The following is a 5,984-nucleotide window of genomic DNA, read 5'->3' as shown; positions in this document are numbered from 1 at the left end:
AAAAGTTAGCCAAAATTTCAAGCTGCTTTTGACATGTTCAAGTACCCAAATGGATAGACATCTCTAGCTGATTTTCTCTTTATATGATTTAGGCTTTGTCTGTATAATCCCAGTTTTATAATGTTGAGTTGAGGTTGAATATAGCCATTTTTGAAATGGACATTAATCAAACGTTAACAGATTTCAGTCACTAGGAAATAAAAGGCCATTTGTTTTGTTTTGTTGAACTGGAGAAAGAGCGAACACAGTTCACCACCACCATAAATTATGCAATCAAGTTTCCCACATTTGGTGAAATCTCAGGGGGTCAGCACATCTGGAGTGCAATAGATGAGCCTTGGCGCTGGGAGAACCACCTTCATGATCATGGCACTACCCCAACATATAAGAATTCATCATTTTTATTTAAGGATTTCTCTTTAGGGGACAGAAAACAGTTCAAACTTACAAAAGACAAAAACAGGGGTTTTACCCACTCACTACATTGATTAGCACTCCTGTGTACCTATGTGGGCATAGGCCTTTTGGAGATAATGTAAATAAATTGTACAGTTGCTCAAAATAGTGACACTGCCTGTGGTGATCTCAGACCCAACTAGAATTAGAACTCAGGAACCAAAATTATTAGTTCCCAGAAATCTTTCACCACACATCAAAGAGTCACAGCACACACACAAACACAAATTCACACTTCACCTGTGAAAACCAACTCATTTCAAAATATAACCTCCATATCTATTTGAATTTTGATTGAAACAACTTATTTTATTGTTACTCTCTACTGCTGAATAGCTTCCCTTCAAGCTTGTCCATCCTTCTCCAAGGTGCTGATGGCCTAATGATTTAGGTTGGTATGCTTGGCTAGATATGAACATGCCTAGGAGAAGTTTGTAGAATTACCCATATACTTTTTCTCTCATCTCAATCTAGAAATACAAAGATTTCTTTGGAAGGACAATTCCCAGAATTACTCAAGAGTATGGAGAAATGTTAGAAATTGCATTAATTTTATAACCACCAGCTAAAGCAATGTTCATAGCTTTCCATAGATGACAATATTACCAAAAAGCTCAAGTCATAACATACTCTTCTAAAAAGTAAGAGTTCAAAAACAGGTTAACATTCATTTCAGAAAAATAATGGAAAGTAAAATTAAAAAATAGTTGCTTTTAAAGTAAGAAATAGAAGACTAATAGGTTTTAAACTTAAAAAAGCTTCTTGTGAGGTTAATAATTTTCTAATAATGTGACTATCTACTTAAGTTGGACAAGTCTTTTTTATTAGTGGTGCTATGTATGTAGTTTTAATGGTTATGTTTATTCATTTGGGCAAATTCACTTATAACTAACAGACATTAAAAAACCTTGAAAACTTTCTAAGCTGTGAACCTTCTTTACTGTATCTTCTTCATGGCATACTATAAAACACATCAACATGGTCGCATGTGAACTTAGGTGGAAATGTGAAGATTAGGGTAATAGTCCATTCTCTGTTCATGTTACACTTGATGGGAAAATCTTCAAATGGCAAGAACAACAGCAATGTCTTGATTCCTTATCAAGAAATCACAATTCAAATCCTTATGAATATATTCACAATGGTGCTTGGAAAAAGAAAAAGAAAAACACCTAGCGGTCAATATTGGAGACTTGTCACAGAGTTTTGGTCAGGTTTTTAAGGTAGAGAATATTTGGATTTTGGCCCCTCTGATAATGGTTCAGTTATATATTTTTAAAATATAGCACATACATGATAGGGAGTTTGAGAATATATTGGGGCTGGAGGAGGTCCTCTATATAATTAATGCAATTAATGAATAAGCCTAACTAAAGACTGGAAAAGGACTGACAAAAATGCAAGAAGATAATAGTTACACATTGGTTAATGAAATCAAGTTGTTAGAGCTCTAAGATGAGCCTTAACAGTATTTACACATTTCAAGTCTTATTAGGAAACCCTCTTAGAACCCATGTTTGCTAACATCAGTAATTTATCCAATAAAGATTATACATTTTTAAAAAGTCTATTCCTAGAATGTAATTTTCAAATTGTTTTTCATAAATGAGATTTATTTTCTTTACTTGTTTTTACATAGTAAGCTATGTATCCCCAAATACCTAAAAATAAAGCATCCGACTCCCACTTCCGAAGTAGATTGTGATTTTAAAAATCATGTTTTAGGAGGGAGCTTCCAAGATCAGAAGTTTATTTTCTCCTGAATTCTTTGACTTCAATTAAAGGTAAACTGCCACCAGGTGGACAGTGGTAGTTTCACAACAGCTAGGATAGCCATATGTCTCAGCTTGCCTACAATAGATCTAAATTATGCCTGTTGTTCCACCTTAACTAGTAATAGCACCTACTTTCACTCTCAAAAGCTTCCAAGTTTGGACAATTAATTTTATGGTCACTCTATTAACTTCATGGTCAAAGGGCATTGCCAACTCTGGATGAATGAGTTCTTATTTTTGCTAAAATGGTAACTGAAAGAAAAACCGTAACAATTTTCTTAGTCCATTTGGGCTGCTATTAAAATATACTGTAGATTTGATGGCTTATAAATAAAAGAAATTTATTTCTCACAGTTCTGAAGGCTGGGAAACCCAATATCAAGGATATGACAGATTGGGTGTATGGAGAAGGCCTGTTTTCTGGCTCCTAGATGACATTTTCTAGCTCTGTCCTCACATGGATGGAAAACCAGGGCTATGGTCTCTTCAGCCCCTATTAGAGCACTAATCCCATTCATAAGGGCACCACACAACACATGAATTTTGGGGGAGACACACACATTCAGACCATAGCACTCCTGGTTATATTTTCTTTCACATATAGCATTTTTTTCCCTCTGACTTAATAATTGTTATTTTTTGTCTATTAAAAAAAAAATATATGCCTAAGTTTTTTCATGGTCTCCAACATTCTTAAACCAGTTTAGTAACCGCAGATTACATGTTTTTCTGGAGCCTTTCATCTTGTAGTCTATCCTGAACTTGTTGCACTTTAGCTCTGCTGAATAACTGCTGATATAGTTTGGATATTTGTCCCTGCCCAAATCTCATGTTGAATTGTAATTCCCAATGTTGAAGGGAAGGCCTGGTGGGAGGTGTTTGGGTCATGAGGGCAGATCCTTCATGTACTGGTGCTGCTCTCGTCATAGTGAGTGAGTTCTCATGAGACATGGTTGTTGAAAAGTGTGTAGCACCTCCTCCAAACAACTCTCCCTCTCTCTTGCTTTGGCTCCCGCCACGTGGAACGCCTGCTACCCTTTCGCCTTCTGCCATGATTGAAAGCTTCCTGAGGCCACCCAAGAAGCAGATGCTGCTGTGCTTCCTCTACAGCCTGCAGAACCACGAGCCAATTAAACTTCTTTATGAATTACCCAGTCTCAGGTATTTCTTTTTAGCAATGCAAAAATGGACTAACACAGACATCCTGGAACTTCAGTTGGTCATCATTAATGGAATTCCCTTTTTATCTCTCTTTCTCTTTCTTTCTCACATTGAATCAATTGCTTTTTATATACTACTTTATTGTTTTTTTCTAGTTTAGGTAGAGTATGTTCTCCAATAGCTTTCTAGGAAAGGCTGTATGAGAGATAAAATACTTGAAGCTTTTAGTGTGTAAAAATATATCTCAATTGATAATTGGATTGCATATGGCATTTCAGATTGAAATCATTAGTCTCAATATCTTGAGCATTGCCTTCTAGCTTCTAGTGCTATTATTGAGACGTGAGAAGCTATTCTAATTCTTTAGTCTTTGCATGTGCGTGTAACCTATTTATTTTTCTCTTCGGAATCTTCTCTTTGTCTCCAGAGTCCTAAATTTTATAATCATTTGCCTGGGTGTGGGGCTTTTTTTAGCTTTCTTTTGTTGTTGTACTAGACAATTAATAGGTCCTTTCAATCAATGTATTGACAGCCTTCTATTCTAGGAAATATTTTTGGATTTTTATTTGATGATTTCCTAATATTTATTCTAATCTATTCTCTTTATTAGTTAAATCGAGACATTGCAGTAGTGAAATATACCTCACCCTCAGTGCAAATATCTTTCAGGGGCCTATTACAAATAATTTCAGAGAGTGAACAGTGTCTGATACATATTTAAAAAGTATATCAAAGTGTGTTGAATAAATGGCAATTCTGATTACCTAACAGAAAGTATTAAAATGCAATCTTTGCTTATAGTTAATGTTTTCTTCATATGATTTTTCTTTTTACCATGGAACCATCCGTTTCGAAGGAGATGTGACTGGCATACTCTGATAATGTTATTTTATTCTCCCCTCACGAAGTCCCATTCCACCCTACAGCTATTTACTGGAAATTCTTTCTAACATTTAGATTTTCAGGGGTTACTTTTTCACTCATTTGGCTTTTAGGTACTACTATATTCAATGATGATCTCTAGAGGGCCATAACGTTCTGGAGGGCATCCAATTAGTGCCTCTGAAAACAGTCTTAAAAGCTGAGTTTGGATGGCACTATAACTGATTACTCTGTCACCTAGAGCTATCTGCCCAGGAAAGGTGATCCATATCTAAGCAGGGCATGAAGGTGAGAGCAACTATAATCCCCAAAAAGTTAGCTTACTTTTCAGGTTTCTTTTGCTTTAACCTAAAAAAGCTTAGTACCACCAAATAACGTTTAAGAAATTCAGAAACTGGATGACTTGCAGTAGAGCTTTATGAAAATTTCTGAGAGAATGTAAAAGCTAATTACTACTCATATCCAGCTGCCTGATACGCTCTCAACATAAGTGGAATTGGCAACTGCCTATCAAGAATTTTGTGAGTGTCAGAACACTCCCCTTACAAACAAGTACTAAACTCCTTTACATCTACATCTACAGCAGGACAATTCTTACCATGAGAGTACTTTTGGCTTTAACATGTAAATCCTGAACTGAATAATTCAGGGGTGGCATTAACTGCCTATCCTCTTCTGTGGTAGGCTATTTATTTAGAAGCTCTACTTATTAAGCTCTACCTATTATTGGAGAAGCTCTACTCTATAACTTTGTGGGAGAATCAAAGGACGGATTCTCTTTAGTCACTAGTAACCACCCCCCTTCCCTCCCCCAAACACACACTTTTAGATATACAAGATTCTCAGGTGATTTCTAAGAATCAGGGAAATAATACCTTTTACATGGCTCTGTACTCTCCAGAAATGACTAAAAAATACTAATCTACAGATTCTTGAATGCAGTGACACCTAAGTATGGTACACAAATTATATATAAAAATAAATCTACACTAGAACAAATCACAGTGAAACTGCAGAACATTAGAGGCAAAGAGATTTTATGAACAGTCACAGGTAAAATAATAGTTGACTTCTCAAGAGCTACAATGGAAGTTGAAGACAGTAGAATCATAGTTTTCAAAGAGCTGAATGGAAATAACTGCCAACCTAGAATTCCATACCCATTGACATATGCCCATTTTCTGATGATTAGTTTGAAATAGTGACATTTGGCCGGGCGCGGTGGCTCAAGCCTGTAATCCCAGCACTTTGGGAGGCCGAGACGGGCGGATCACAAGGTCAGGAGATCGAGACCATCTTGGCTAACACGGTGAAACCCTGTCTCTACTAAAAATACAAAAAAAAAAAAAAAAAAAAAAAAAAAAACTAGCCGGGCGAGGTGGTGGGCGCCTGTAGTCCCAGCTACTCCGGAGGCTGAGGCAGGAGAATGGCGTGAACCCGGGAGGCGGAGCTTGCGGTGAGCTGAGATCCGGCCACTGCACTCCAGCCCGGGAGACAGAGCAAGACTCCGTCTCAAAAAGAAAAAAAAAAAAAAAAAAAAAAAAAAAAAAAAAGAAATAGTGACATTTTCAGATAACCAGTAGACCCTCACTAAAGGAAATTCTAATTTTCAGATAACCAGTAGACCCTCACTAAAGGAAATTCTAAAGGATGGAGTTTAGGCTATAGGAAAGTGATCCAGGTACAATAATAATCACATAAGAAATTGTG

General features: G+C 36.5%; 1 non-coding gene across 1 annotated transcript; it reads right to left on the bottom strand.

Annotated features, from left to right (window-relative positions):
• Positions 1–227: 227 nt before the first annotated feature.
• LOC115898938 lies at positions 228–392 on the bottom strand. The gene has a single exon (XR_004058585.1). It is a non-coding gene; the product is annotated as a U1 spliceosomal RNA (small nuclear RNA).
• Between the last annotated feature and the right edge of the window lie 5,592 nt (positions 393–5,984).

Source organism: Rhinopithecus roxellana, chromosome 7 (assembly GCF_007565055.1).
Source record: "Rhinopithecus roxellana isolate Shanxi Qingling chromosome 7, ASM756505v1, whole genome shotgun sequence".
Classification (NCBI taxonomy): Eukaryota; Metazoa; Chordata; class Mammalia; order Primates; family Cercopithecidae; genus Rhinopithecus; species Rhinopithecus roxellana.
Note: the sequence above shows the minus strand (reverse complement) of the source record. Positions and strands in the feature narration are given on the sequence as shown.